The sequence below is a fragment of the Lates calcarifer genome, linkage group LG12, assembly GCF_001640805.2.
Source record: "Lates calcarifer isolate ASB-BC8 linkage group LG12, TLL_Latcal_v3, whole genome shotgun sequence".
NCBI classification, from domain to species: Eukaryota; Metazoa; Chordata; class Actinopteri; family Centropomidae; genus Lates; species Lates calcarifer.
The window spans coordinates 13,072,239-13,088,556 of NC_066844.1; the positions used below are offsets into that span (position 1 = coordinate 13,072,239).

The following is a 16,318-nucleotide window of genomic DNA, read 5'->3' on the forward strand; positions in this document are numbered from 1 at the left end:
GTTGTTGTTGGTGGTCTTTTAGCATTTTTCCACAGCTTATCTTTTGATGAATTGCGTAATTGAACACTTGTACCTCAGTAATTACTGCTGAGCCCAAACCATTTAGCAGTTGAGCCCTGCCTTTGGTCCTCGATGGTTCCATGTGGTTTCTTAAGTGACAAATGTGCTGTTTCCAGCATGGCCAGCCATTCCATTAGTCTACTGTTATTGAGATTAATGTTGTGATTGTTGTTACCTGTACCGTTGTTATTGGCTGAGAGTGGACCGGGGTGGAGAACCTGCGGGAGGTGCTGTAAGGACTGTTCACTTGATAACCCCGACCCTGACACCCACCCTGCATCTTCTAACATGCCAGCCAGGTTTCTACTTCTCCACATCACTGACAAACCAGCGGCAGAAGGAATAGTTCAGCTGTGCAATACTATCCTGGCTGACTTAGCTTTGCTATAGGAAAATTTTCTAATGACTGACTGTCTGATCAGTTTTGTTTTTTCCTCTCCTTCTACAGTTGGACACCCAAATTGTACTTCTAATTCTAATTTAATTGCCAATGTGTTAGAAGGCTGCTGACTGCTTTTCTTTACAGGAGAATGATGCATTAGATTCTTGAAAGTTGCTCTTTGATTTCTTGTTTTTCCAACTTTCTTGCTGAAGCCAAGCAGAGATTGTGGATAAATAGCTATTCTCAGCTTACAGAGAGCAGTAAGGCCCGCAGGGGTGAACATGTGCCTTAATAGATGGGTGGTGATATACATAATATTTCAGTTTTGACAGCAAATCTGTTCTTAAGTTGCCGTGACAGCCACTCAAACTCATGCCAGAGAGCTATCAAATGGAATGGATTATTCCCCACGTTCCCTGTCTACAAACCAAACTGTGCGGGGCATGACACAGTTCCTCTGGCAGTGGTTTGTAGGGTGGCATGCTGCCAAGGAACAAAGGCCACAGCTTGGCAGGGCCATGTGATAGAACAACATGAACGTCTTCATAGTCTCAGCTCAACCTTCAAACAAGCAGGTACAGAAAAACAGCTGTGAACAGCCCCACAGTCTCACTCCGATGTGAAAACACAGCTGCTTATTGTGCTCAGTGCTGGAGTGAATCATACCAATTAATGTCCTCATGATCCTTCCTTCCTGGCAAATTCTGATGAAAGCCGTCAATGGTTGTCTTTCGGAATCTCTTACAGTACATCTCTGAATATCAGTGTATCAACATCTGCAGAACAGGCCATGTGTGATCACTGAGAGGCTCTCAGCTTCATGTACTATTGATATTTCTCCCTAAGAGGTCTCTGCTCTTCCTTACCATTCACAGATATAAACATCCATTTCATAGACTTATGTTTGTCTGTGCTGTAGTCATAATTTAACATGGTCTATCATTGCCTGTACAAGACAGTTTGATTTACATATGACAAGGTTGTGCACATATGACAAAGACTTCTATTTCAATTCAGTTTAATCTTAATTTCCTGCAAAAGAAATCTAGTTTGCAGACAGGATTTGCAGCACACATGAGCAGAAAAAAACCCATTATAAATAATAAAAACATAGACCAAATGTGTAAATGAGTAAAAAACAAACAAGAAAAAAAAAACATGTTCATGATTCATCAATGTGAAAACAAACACAGAAATCTGCAACCATACATATTAAAATAAAACAGCCTACAAGGTTCTTTTAGTCCTGTATTAACACCTAAATTGGCACCCAGGGGCTGTCAGTGCAGGAGAGAATAGCATTAGCTTTCCTCACCACCACTATGCACCTCGAAGACTTACTCACACCAGTAAACATATCAGCTATTTTCACCAAGTTTTCCAATCTGTTTATTAGTGCCTCTAAGAGAAAGCAGCATAAACAAAAGACACTATCAAATTAAAGATAAGGCTAATTTATCAATGTCAGAATGCAGGAAGGAAAACATTGGCCGCAAATGTGATAAAATGTCTAAATATTAAAATATGCATGTTGCATGTGGAAAGAGCACAACCCACGGGAGAGGCAGCAGATGAAACAAGCTGCTATGAAAGGACACCACTGACCCAGATACAGTGAAATCTGTAAGGAAGTTCAATGTGCAGCCCATAATGAGTCCATCTAATGTGATATGTCCAATAAGTAACATGTGGCAGGCATATGATTTCTTATATGCCACTTACGCAACTTAAAACACTTTTTATTTATCCTTGAATTTTCTTCACTCAGCATGAAGTCTGTTCTTGTAAATCTTTAACTTTCTAAGTTAAAAGCTCTTTTCCAAACTTTAGCTAAATGTATTTCTCTTTCTGCATTCCATCTTTACAATCCCCCTGCTCTTATTCCAGTGTCTGCTTGCAATGAATTAGTTTGTCGAAGGCTGCTTGGAGGTGTATAATGGCTAATGTTTTCCAGCCAGTCTAATTTGTTCACTTTTTATCTCCATCTTTATGCCTCCCTAACCTCCTTATATAACCTCCTAGCCCCTTTCTTTCTGCTTTTTGCTGTTTTATGCATTTAATGGGGATGCAGCATTTGATGGGCAGGACTCTGCAGCACTCCAGAGGTTCAGTGGTCATAAAATGTTGCACAAGTTCATGCACGGGTCAGTGAACACAGCAATCAGAGTTGAACATGACTGTAATTTAGTCTAAAGGATGAGATTGAGAATACACTCAACTTGTCTCTGCTGCACTCACTGCGCAGTGCTATTGTTAGGTTATTGTAAGTTTTTAGGAAAATGTAAAATATCAAAAGAAAAGTGCAGTTACATATGTGGCCAAATTAAGATAAGACTGGAATCTTAACTTTTTGATATGTGATTTACCATACAAAAAATATGACAATTACTAACACTACAAAAACACTACAAACCAAAGCTAAAAACCAAGCCAAACCACTGTAAGTTCACAAAGGTTCGATAGGCTCCATTACATTTATTGGAAAACATTGTAGGGTCAGATTAATAATAGAAGATATAATCAACAAAAACTATGATCTTGATCTATGATCTATGATCTAATTACAGGTTAAGGTAAGATATAAGACTTTTCATCCCCAGGAGAAAAGTCACCAGCTGCTCCGGAGTATACATACAGCAATTAAACATTAAAGAGATGCACAAATTATGCATCATTAAAAGGTAGACCTGGCTTTACTTCTGATACTTTAAGAAGAGTATTTTGTTACTGCACACCCCTCAAATGCTTTCCAAGATACTGTAATAAAAAATAATGGGAAATTTTAATGTATAATTAAAAGAATTAATAGCTCCACTTCCTCAGGACATCACAGAGCCTACATGAATACACTCTGTGCAGATTCAATAAGACTAATCATTGAGTGAAGCCAAATCAGCTAATAAATTTAAATGTTCCATTGAAAGAAAACATGTCCTAGCTTCACAGTTTTTGATCCATTTCTCAGTCTATTGTTATGTACTATAGATCTTCAGAATTCCTAAAGCTAACTAATACATAGTGCACATGTTAGTATATTAAGTTTGCATGACTAGGACATGTTCTGGCAATTGTTGGCTTAGTGGTGATGAATAATTAATGACAATTAAGCTGTTTGTACAGTGTAGTGTAATTTTACAGTTTGACAAAGCCTGTTTTTCAAGATGATGAAAACGAGGTTGCTTGTCATACATGCTTCATGTTGTTTTGACTTAGTCACACTGTTAACAGAGGTCATAATGAGTTGTAAAAAAAAGAGGCAATAATCACATGATCAGCTCTAGGGACTGTGGTGCCCCAGATTTTTCAGTTGTTTCTATTTTAAAGGGCTGGTAGGTCGTACACCAAGTCTGGACCTTGTGAAACATTGTGGATTCATATGACAAAGAAAATTAAATATGTTTTTACAGGTGGGGCTTGTGGGTAATTATTACCTAAGATAAGATAAGATAAGATAATCCTTTATTAGTCCCACAATGGGGAAATTTACTTGGACTGAAGCAGTGAATTTCTAAAGTGCCTGCAACCTCAATGCAACAAGACTCTCAGAATCACTGCACTGAGAAAAGTAAGACAAACAAAGAATTTGAATACAAAAGTATGTATGTCTGTCTATTTATTTATATACGAGCTGTCTTACAAACCAAAGTAACTGCTAAGGCATTGCAAGATGACTGTCAGTGACAGTGGACTTGATGTAACTCCCATAGCACCATAATTTTTTGTGCTGATTAAACAACAAGTATACATGCATTATCTATCTATCTATTTATCTATCTATCTATCTATCTATCTATCTATCTATCTATATGTTGTTTCACATTTGCACTAAGAAATTTTGACTGGTATTGAATGGTAACCTTCTCAGCAGCACTGTCACCTCACAGCAAGAAGGTTCTAGGTTTGATCCCCAGTTTGCCTGGGCTTTTCTGTGTGGAGTTTGTATGTTCTCCCTGTGCCTGTGTGGGTTCTCTCCAAGTACTCCGGCTTCCTCCCACAGTCCAAAGATATGCAAGTTAGGTTAATTGGTGACTCTAAATTGCCCATAGGTGTGAATGTGAGTGTGAATGGTTGTTTGTCCATATGTGCTGGCCCTGCAATGGACTGGCGATCTGTCCAGTGTATACCCTGCCTCTCATTTCAAATGTTTTTGAAATGATAAATATCAACAGCTCCCACAGAAATAGATCTCTGGTGCATCACTGGGCAGCTGACTCCTCATCCCAAAATAAAGCTTTCCATTTATTCACTTAAGGAAGTGTAAACTGACAATTTACAGAGAAGCCGAGGTGACTCACAGCATCAGCTGCACAGAGGAAAATATTAAACTGTTCGTGATGCCAATAAATGTGCTTAAAGTTCAGTGAGGACAAATACTGTTCATGTTTTAACAAGGGGCATAGTACCTTAGGGAATGTGAGTATGAATGGTTGTTTGTCTATATGTGTTGGCCCAGCGATGGACTGACGATCCGTACAGGCTGTATCCCACCTCTCCCCCAATGACAGCTGGGATAAGCTCCAGCCAACCCGCAACCCTTAACAGATAAGCAGTATAGATGGATGGATGGATAGTACCTTAGGTACTAAATACCACTGTGTAATGCACCCTAAAATAATACAAAACAAATATTCATTAATATTCACTCTCAAATCCACATATTTGCTGACAGAATTGGTTAGCGAATACTGTATGTGGAAACATGATGTGAGCATTAGGGCTATTGCAATAACAAACGGGGGGCTGGATTTTCTCCTAAAGCTGTGTCCCAATGAGAGGCAATGCAATTGCAAGAATGTGACGAAACAGCTGTCAAACTCTTGTCTCAGACTGAAACTAGGGGCTCCTACTTAGCTCACAACAACTTTTTTGGTATATTAAATACATACACTGTCAATCTTTATTACTTTACAGTATATTATATGCAACAGAGGGGATACTTATAGGGAAGACATCACAACATTAGACACAGACAGTGCTGCTTGATCCTAAAAAACACTTGATTAATTGTTGTATAACAACAAACACAGAATTAGCTATTGGTATATTGCCAGTGGTGGGATGTTAATAACAAGGACAAATCCTGGTGGGGTTCAGGTTTACTGACTAACAATATTAAGTCTTGGTGCAGCCTGAACTGATGGAGCTGTGCACTTGCAGTCTATCTGTCTTCACATATGAACATGGATGGATTATTGAACAGGCAGACCAGGCTCAGAGCCAGAGCCTGTGTATGAAGAGACTGTTAACATTTCTTGTTAAAAATCAATCAGTGATGCAAAATGAGTAGAAATAGTTGCAAAATTATCACATGTAAAATGACAAAAAGGGACAAATCAGAGACAATAAGATGCAACACAACCACAGACATAAAATGACCGCAATGAGACATGAAATGATTAAAAATAGATACAAAAACAACAGACAACAGAGGTGTATATTGTCTAAAAATTAGAGATGACCGATATGTTTTTTTCAGGGCCTGATACCGATTATTAGTAGTCAAGGAGGCCAATAACCAATATTTGGAGCTGATATACATTTGCAGTAAAAGTGAAAATACTGGCGTCAAAATTTAAAAAAATACAAACTCCAACACTTTCTTTCAAACACTTCGTTTAAATGCCTTTAAGCATATGTTTATTAAACAGCTTTTCAGATTTGCAACATGTTAAGGTTTTTTTTTATCTTAGACAAAAAGTGCAGGGAGCTCCCAGGTTCAGCAGCATGTCTTATAAAGTTAAATGAAAACTTAAACAAAGTTAAAGTTTTCTACAGTAAATAGTAAAAGTTTTCCAAAATTTCAATATAATTGAAATGTTATTTTATCTTTCACTTATCTTTGTTTTAAGTTCAAACAAAAACAAAAAGTGCAGGGAGTTCCCAGGTTCAGCAGCATCTCTTAGTTCGGAGCTTCTCCACCCAGCAAAACTTTTTCTCCTCTCCGCCGTGTGTGAGCACTGTGCACTGTCCATCCCTACTAAAAATACAAACAATTATTAAAAAAAGAGATGCAAAATGACCAAAGAGAAACACAAAATGAGCACAAACATATACAAAATGATGAAAAACAGATGTAACGCAACTACAAAGAGACAAAAAATGACTTGTGCGTCTTTGAATTTGTTGCTGTCCTTATGTTGAAGGGTTGGGTGCCCTGTAATCCACTGTATACTATCCATTATATCTGACTCCTTGGGCCCATTGTCTCTTAATCCACCCATGCATACAAATACTAACACGTTAAAAGTGGGGGTGTAAGTGAGCTCCTCAAAGTAGTTCAGTCTTTCCAACATTCAGTATGTAATCAAGTTTGGCAGTATTCTTTACCTGAAGATGGAGCAAGATGCAGACGCGTGCTCTACAGTAACAGATCAATTCCATGCAGGTGGGCAGTTCACTGCCAAATGTTCATGCCAAGATGCTGTTTTAACTTGTGCTGGTCTGAACTATACTTGTCCACAAAAAGAAAGAACAGGTCATGCATACACTCACTCAATGATTTAAAACTAGCAGCTGGCGAATCAATAATGCTGTCTCTCACATAAGTGAATAATCAAAAGAGTGCCAACTCTCCATTTCAACATTTAATTTGCTCTTGTAGTCACTTTGATATTACTTATGTTAATAGTTCTTTGATACACCTCATGGTAGAACCTGGTCATTTCATCAGTGTTGAACGTGGGGTGATTATTTGACAGCTGTAATTACTATTTTCTGAATTTTTACAGACAAAAGAAATGATGAGCTGACAAAATATGATGCTCTCTTATAGACTACACTGTACAACAGTATATCAAATAATCAAAACTAGCTCTACCTTTAATGCCTGCATCAGTACATTGCTGCCTCCAAATTAATTCATCAGCAATAATAACTTAATAATATAACACATAGTAGCATAGCCCTCGCCGGGCCATTTTCTACATTAAGGAATATTTTAAATACATTTTGCTGACAATTTCAGTGCGCAACATTTACATAGAATTGAATATTTTTGTATTGGAGTGTTGCTAGTTTGAGGATCTGACTATTTCCTCCATTTATCAGCACGCAGCCCTGTGATGCTGTGGCTTCTGGCGTAACATCTGATATTATACCCAATGCCTCGTCTTTTTCTATGAGCGCATCTCCCTCTCGCTCGTAACAACTGATGGTGTAATTGTCAGTAGAGCGTTTTTACTTGCTGACAAAGTTTAAAAATGCCCTGATGCGTTCATTTCATATCTGTAGTGTTTTGAGTTATGGAACGACAAAGGAAGGGACACTAGTTTCCTGAGTTTGTCCTTGACACAGTGCTTCTCCCCAGACTTGGTACGGTTATGTTGGATACTCATGTTGCCTCAGGAGGAGACTTTGCCTTAAAAACTAAATTCAGAGAACAAATGTTTCACTATGCAGTAAACACCACAGATTACAGGAAAGAACGTAAACTGATTCACTGTAGTCTTACTCTGCAAGATGTGCAATGACAAGTGCCTGTAGCTATTTTTAGGTGGATGTATTAAATCCCCCCTGCCCAGAGATGAGTATACACTCTATACCTGTGTATACTATACGTGCAACTACACCTTTGAGTGAGTCATTATTTTCTGGTTAAATCATAGCACAGATGCGTTTTGTTAAGTTCAGTTGTTGTTCAGTAATCTGCAGTTGCTTAGATATTGAGTTTCTTTATTCCAAATGACCATATTCTAAATAGTTCTGCCTAAACTGACTACTACAGTAGATTGAAAGGCCTGTTTAATGGGAGTTCTTTGGCAGTTCTTGAGTTCGATTGGTTGAGTTCTCCTCAGTTGAGCCTAATTTGAAGATTAGTTGCTTTTTTTGGTCATTTATGTAGTTCCATGTGTATCATGGTCACAGTGAGTAAACAAACCTTTTTAAGTCTTAGATGATGTCTCTGTCTGTTATCACCTTCCTTGACACTCCAGTTTTGCTTATTGTTTGTTTGTTTTGTGTCTATAATTCAGTCTCTTTTGATGTTTGGTTGTTGTGTCAAATACATGGATTTTGATGTTAAAACCCAAACTTTGAAGATGTCATCATGTCACCAGAGATCAACTCTGAAAGCAGAGCCCATTTTCATGCTATACTTGATTTTAACATTTATAGTGCCCACAGACACTTCAAAACACATCATTTCACAGCAGCTGACACTAATATGAAAGCTGTTCTGCACCTCCTCTATTGATTTGCCAGTGTAAGTCAATTCTCATTCTCGTTGTGACTCTATTTAACACTTTGTCCTCAATTCAAGTGAATCTAATGTAGATATTTAAGCCATTTTGGGACCATTTGATTTATCTGAAACATTACATACACACTCATAATTTATCATTACTTATTAATGATCATAGTGTTAAAAACTATTTAAAAATATATTGACGATATATGACAAAACTAATATCAGCTAAAGCCAGTTAAATTACAAGCCTTTAACTGAGTAGGTCTTACATTACGCTTGAAGTTATTTTGTAATTGTATACATTAAATCTTCTGGTGTCCTTTGCATTGCATGGGAAACACAATACACCATCTAACAATGTTTCAATGCTTCTTTTTCTTTGTCATTTTTTTCTACTTTTCCCACTTGTTTCACCTTTGACAAGTTCACACTGAGGTGTTACCCACAACTCTTGGTTTGTCTTTGCAGCGCAGACCCAAAGTGCACCAATAGAACATAAAGTGTTATTCTCGCCAGTGGATGTTGTTATACCTCCAAATTTAGAGAACTGGCAGTAACAACAATGAGAACAGTACTGTGTGCTGCCAAGCCTGGAGCTGAAAAAAACCCACCAGTCTCTCAGTCAAAGCTGTATATCTCTCTGGGAAGCACTATACACCTTCAGGTGCATTTCATCTTTCTGATCACTTTCCACTTGTTTTCTTTTTCTCTAACTTCTCTCCACATACAGTGTCCTTTCAGTAGAACAAGTTCAATTCTAAGAAGGAAAAGAGTGAGGAAGTGCAAAGTAGCATAAGCCTTTAATAATTAGACATAGAAAAATTTCTTTCCGTGTATACTCCATGCTCAGGGGGCATCAGAAAAGCCAGTCAGCTACAGAACAGCACAACATTCGGAACTGTGGTAGCAAGCTCAACACTTGTCTTTTGACCTTTTTTTTTAAGAGTTTTTTTTTCTTTCTTAACTGATTTGCATATGTTTATGCCAACATATGGTTTCTTAAAGAATTCCCCACTTTGTGCAGCAGCCTCTATCAACCTAACTGCAGTTAGAAACACATATAGAAATGTTGCAGTTGTATATGATATAATGTGATTCATCATCAGGCTAAAAAGCATGTGTCTGATGTTGCCTACCATACCCATAAAATGTATTTGCCAGCAATCAAGTGTGACTTATGTGATGTATGCCCAGTTATTACCAACAGCACCCAAGGGGTTTATGTAGCACACTAGGTTAATGAGGACACCCCATCACTCAACTGAATGCAAATATATGTCTCACTCAAGCTTCAATGCTGTGTTGGTTTTATGTATTTCAGTGAAGAGCAAAAGCACATTTAGGAGCCAGGAGGAGTAATACATTAATTAAGCCATTCAATGAAGTTATCTAGAAGCACATAGGTCTATTGTACATTTTAAAAAGGACATTACATGATATTATTTGGAATGATTCTTGTTTGACAAAGACTTTAGGAAATTATAGTATTTTTCATAATCACTGACAAAAGATTATAATATGTAATATCTGTGTTAAAATCCTCACATATGCAATTTTGCTTTCATCTGTCTTATCAAGAATGATCAATCTCAATATTAGGTGAAAACCATCTGTGGAGCTTTTGCCATAATTGTGGTCATGAGTAATAATATGCATGCTCAATCCAGGCATGTCATAAACTTCAACTTCTTCATATTTTATTTTTATTTTTTAAACATTATCAGGAGGAGTGTGCAACACATGTGAGGTACTGTGCCTTCCCACTTTTCAGACATGCAACATGTTTACTCACTACTTTGAGGAACACAAATGCGCATGTAAGTGGCAAAAGTGTGAGTGCTGGGACAGACCCTCCATTCAGCAATACATTCCTTTTTTACGTGTCCCAAAGTATGATAGGAACCTCAGTGGCAAAAACTGGAAACGTGCTCATCCCAAATAGAAAATAATTTCTCAACACATGTCACTGTACTGAGTCATACAATGCTATATCAACATGATTCTTATTATCATAGAACACTAAAGGCCCATTCTCCAAAGCATTTTTGACATCTCTCACCCGCTTGACACACAAAGCAGATACGCCTCCATTTAATCAAATGTATCAACCCACACTGACTCCACGACCCTCCATGTTTTTTATACTCTGAGCCTTTTTTTTTTCCTCTGGCACATTGAGCACAATCTTTACAGATAGTCAAATCAAACAAATCTCTTGCTGGTTGTGCTGTATCTTGTGAACCTATTAACAGTATCTGTGCTATACTGTATAATAATTGATCAAGGCCACAAGTATATATCAGCCTTCTGAATACACTATAAGTTTCCCTGCTTGCCACAAAGGCTACAATCATTCATCCATCCATTATCTATACCACATATCCTTTAGGGGTCGCAGGGTGGCTGGAGCCTATCCCAGCTGACGCTGGGCGAAAAGCGGGTACACCCTGGACAGATCGCCAGTCCAGTGTAGGGTCAACACATATAAACAAACAACCATTCATATTCATGTCACACCTACAGGCAATTTAGTGTCACCTATTAACCTGCTTGTCTTCAGATTTTTGGGAGGAAGCCGGAGTACCCAGAGAGAACCCACACAGGAACAGGAAGAATGTGCAAATTCCACTGGCGCTTGAACCCAGAACCTTCTTGCCACCCAAAATAAAATCAGTGAATTAATAAACAAAAGCAATGCACTTTTCTTCTTTCTTCTTCTTCTAGAGCCTAATTGAAAAATATATTTGTCCAGTAAATTTGTGACATTAGCCAGTCTTGTGAACACAATTTGTCCTCTCAGCACAAGCTGCAGTGCTGACAGGACAGCTGGCACTGAGGACAGTGACTGCTGAACAGAGGTCAGATTCATGGTGGATTGAACGGACTGGACACTTCCGAAGTATTCACTTTTCCTAGGCCTTGTGTGCCGTCACACCAACTGATGACATTTTTGATTAGCCCAAGCCATAGTACTCTGAAAATAGTAATACATGGCATGTGAAAATACCATACGCCTGTATATAATGGAGTGACAAGCAAGCAAAAAGAGCCCCAAGGCTCAAAAGGTTAATAATATAATATTTATAATAAGTCGCACTCTTTTCTGTCATCATCAAAAGGTGAAATTTCAATGCAGAGATGCAATATATTCATACTCGGTAAAATGTGGCAATATGCAAATCATATAGAGAAATTGTGATATCGGTCTAACTGTTAAAATTGGTCTAGCCACTTTACATGCTTAATACTGCTTCAAAATCTACATTGCAATGTCAATATTTAATTGTAACAGAGCATTCATTTTCTTTAGGTCTTCCCCACAGGAGGATCAGAGTTCAGGTTGACCTATAAAAGAACTCTGATTGACCTGCAGTGTCTTAATTAGGGATGCTTTAGCAGGACATGCTGATTGAAGCTGATGCTTGCCTGCAGATGCAAAACAGTTACCAATAGTTACATGACTTATTTCATCACCTTAGTCACCCGTGAATGAAGGAAGATTCTCTGCAGTAGTAATGTATGCACTTGCCTCATATCTCTGCTGACCTTCAATTGTCATTTTTCCAAACACAAACCCCCACTCCTACACACCTCTCCTCAACCAATAAGATGCCAAATGACCTTAATTAATGGCATTTCACCTTCTCTGTATGGAGTTCTCCTGTGCCCAGAAATATTAAATATTCATATCTCCATCATTTTAGTATTTAAGTCAATCAAATGGATTGTGCTAGATAAAACTAACAGCAATTATCTATGCAGTGATAGGGAGATTTATTTAGTGTGGTGAGTGACAATTGGTGAAACATGAGGCTGAATGTCTGCCACGCTCTCCTCTTTGCCTATTTTCCTCTCTCTCTCTCTCTCTCTCTCTCTCTCTCTCTCTTTTTTTTGACGACAGCGCGTCTTTCAAGGCTTCCTTTAACTTGAAAGAGAATTGTTGGCACCGCTTATGAAGATTTTGAAAATTAGATAACCATAAAGTAACACAGATCCTTTTCAGACTGGCTGACAACATGAAAATTATGAATTGTAGTGCCATCCAGTAGATCCTAGTGGATAAAATGGCTAAAAGAGCTAAAGAGGCAGCCCTGTTTTTATTGAGATTTGATGATAACGAGCCTTGCATGTTTGCTATTATTCAGGCTACTTGGGATAGCCTAAATTGATTCTGTAACATGGCATAATCACAGAATTTATTTGCATTTAGGTAAAATGAAGCCAGGCAATGTAATTGTGTGTACCTCTTCTCCTGTGAAAGGATGTAAGATATAACACATATCAGACAGCAATATGTACAATGTATTATCATTGATAAAAGAAGAAACCTCTTTGATGATTCTTCATTTCTAGATAAATTTAAAGCAGCAGTAATTATTTTTGGCCACTTGGAGGAAGCAGAACAAGCTGCAACACAGTATTGATATGTTATCATCTCACAGTGTTAGAGTTGCCCATTTACACATCCAGCAGTGACAGAGCAACATGATCTTATATTTGGAGTTGTATCTCTGGACACCTAATGAATGTAAGTTCAATGTTCACACTCCTTCTAGCTCTGTTTTGGTCTCTACCAAATTGTGATTAAAATATCTGGTTCTTCAGGTGCTAAGGCTATGTTCACCAGCTAGTGGCTGACTTTGTCTGCTGTGCATTGAGTTTTTGGCTGAAAACTGCCACATGCTTCTGCCGGATACAACGGGGATGAGGCTTGCGAACGCTGACTTCACTGGAATCATGTCTTATTTGCAGAATGAAGTGCTGGCCTTGTCTGTTGCAACACAAAAGTAACATAAGAAACCTTGGAAACCTAAAGGTTGGTATGAATAGGTTTCAAAAAGTAAGGATAATGCTGCTACATTTATCAGCAACCTTGTAATAGCCCAAGCAAGCAATCTACAGTGCATACTAATATTTAACTAACTGATTTTTTCCTCATGCATACAGAGCCCTTCTAGTGACATCTAAAGGGAAAAAAAATATTGTGCAGCCACACGTTTATAATGCATGTGAACGAGATCCTATTCTGTGACTGAGATCTCTTGCTAATAATCACTCCATGCCTAATGGCAAGTGACTTTAGTATGTCATTGTAATTCATACCAAGGTCAAAATAAAATAAAATCAAGTCAAAATTGTCCATGTTTACAAGCAGCTGCTGATGATACCACTGACAGTAAGACAATGAACAGCTGACTGATAACAATTTTACTGTGGCCACAAGTCATTGATCTCGTTCCCTCAACTTATCAAGCATGCATGATTAGTGATCTCATTCCACGCATTACGAATCGTCGCACGAATAGATCTTGTTCCACAATATTTTGTTTCTTCAATGTCCACAGGCTCTGTACATGCATGTGTTTCTTGTGTCTTTAGTATTGTTTTACTTAGTTATTTTAAAATTAAAATTACATTACATTTACTCATTTGGCAGATGCCTTTATCCAACGCAACTTAAGTGTGGGACAACACTAAAGCTTCAGTACAGTAGGAGAACTCAAAGTACAAAGCACTACATCTGTTAATGAAGGCATAGTACAAGTAGATAAATTAAAGAAGGTCACTGAAAGTGCATAAATTGTTAGGGTGTTGGAGGTGTTAGGACACATGACTGATTCAAAATGCTTTACATAGCAACTGAATCCACTGCTAATATAAAACAAAGATAACTTATATACAGTTTTAAGATCATATTCTTGAAATTCCTGGAACATTTGTGTCCATGTGCTTGGCCAACAAGTACAAGTATTCTTTTCCGGGTGTGTGTACAGTGACAAGAATTCAATTTAATTCGCCTTTAGAGTAAGCATGTGATTGAATGCCCTTGCAGAGCTAATACTTTAAAAAGAGCTGTGAAAAGAAGAGAAAACAACTCACCAACACACTGTACGATTTCGGATGGTTGCATCATGAAAACAATGAAATTTAAATTAGGAGACACCATATTTATAGACCAAAAGGCACTAAAGCACCTGTCTGTGCGGTCCTCTACCGCACATCTAGTTTGTACTGTACTTCTGACTAGAATAGTGTTTCAGGATGAAATCCTCTCACATCCTATAGAGGCTCTGAGTGAAATATATGGTATGTTTGATTCGACGTGTAAGCCTAATAAAAGCCTCTTTTGAGTCAATTTCATCATTACACATTACTTTTTTTTTTAACCCACCCTCTCCCCTGCTTTCTTTGATCAGTAGCGGTTGGTCAGCCGAAGCCATAATTTACTAAATCTAACTGCAAAATCCCTGCACTAGTTCACCATAAACACGCTGTAAAATATTTAACCAAGATCGAATATGAGGCAGTTTGGTTATGGTGATGAATGTTCACATTTAGTTCATTTTCCTAATGGTCAGTGGAGTGCTTATCGCCCTCTCTCTCTCTTTCTCTCTTTTTTTAAAACGAAATAGCGCTTATTTCCCCCTAAATATCTCTTGAAATATCTTATTAATCCCTGCACATCCTAACGATGAGCACGTCGAGATCAAATGTGCGCTCACTTGAGCAGAGGAATGGCAGGTGCCCATAGGCTGGTGGCGCATTACTCTGCTGCGATGGGTGTTTTTCACGCGTCACCAGTGGGCGCTTCTTCCTGCGCACAAAGAGAGCAGAGCCCGGGGATGCGCACAATGTGAGTCCTCCGCTCAGAGGCACCGCTGTCCTCTCCTCTCCGCTTCTTGGCAGCATCTTGTGGAGTGTAATCTGAGGAGGTCGAGGAACGTCCCGGCGTAGCGCTGTTATCATCCTCAGCCAGCATTATTCACTCAGTGATTGTTGGAATTTACCGAGGTGGTAGAAGCTACTGTTAGTCCCATCCTCAAAGACCGGGAGACGCACTTTAGACGGAGCAGAATTTAAGTACAGAGCGCAAACACTGCTGGAGCAGAGAGCAACCTCTTCTTTGGCTTCTGAAAAAGACAAGAGTTGCTGTGAGAGATGTTATCCGCTCACTAGATCCAGAGAGAACGCATCTAACGAAGAGTGGAATTACAATCATAACAGTTTAATGAAGAGAAAAAAAATCCATCTTAGAGCAAGTAAGTATCCGATCAGAAATCATCACGCACGCTTGCACGTTATTTTCTTGCCTTTTCATTTAAATATATAAAAAACTATGTTCTGCCAAGTTTGTTGCCTTTGACTGTGGCAAATTTAACTTACTGTGAAACAAAGGAAAATAAAATAACCTAAAAAGCTTCACCCATGTAGCGAGATGTTTTTATCTCATTTTCTTAAAGGGGGCACTAAGACAGAGTGTGCATGCTGATAGTGGCCACACATGCATGGTGCTGATGATTGCGTTTCTAGGCGAGCCTCAAATGGTTTGGATGGTCCTACTGGGATTTCTACAGTTGGGGCTCATTTCCCTCATCTAGGACAAAGTCCATATGGTGCTGCTCTGCTCAGCCACACAGAGCAACAGCATCAGGACTGCCTGCCTGGAGGAAAGCTCTCTCTCTCTAACTTGTTTAAGCCAATTATTTCAATCTCTGCAGAGGGTAAAAAAGAGTCTGAGCTCATGTGGATTTTCTAAATGGCCATTTAATTGTGTCTGAATGTCCTTTAATAAAAATATTCAGATATATGTGTTGCATTTAAAAAATCTCACAGGGTTATGATAGTTGCAGGGTACTGGGGAGTGTTATTAAAGAAATGATCTTAACAGCTCAGCCCTACTCTCATTTTTT

At 38.4% G+C, this 16,318-nt stretch overlaps 1 protein-coding gene across 1 annotated transcript in view; it reads left to right on the plus strand.

Annotated features, from left to right (window-relative positions):
* Positions 1-15,235: 15,235 nt before the first annotated feature.
* The window catches only part of cntn3b (contactin 3b), a 54,467-nt gene continuing 53,384 nt past the window's right edge, over positions 15,236-16,318 (plus strand). The window contains exon 1 of the mRNA XM_018699003.2: positions 15,236-15,667. The gene's annotated coding sequence lies outside the window, so the exon portion shown is untranslated. The remainder of the gene's footprint in view (positions 15,668-16,318) is intronic.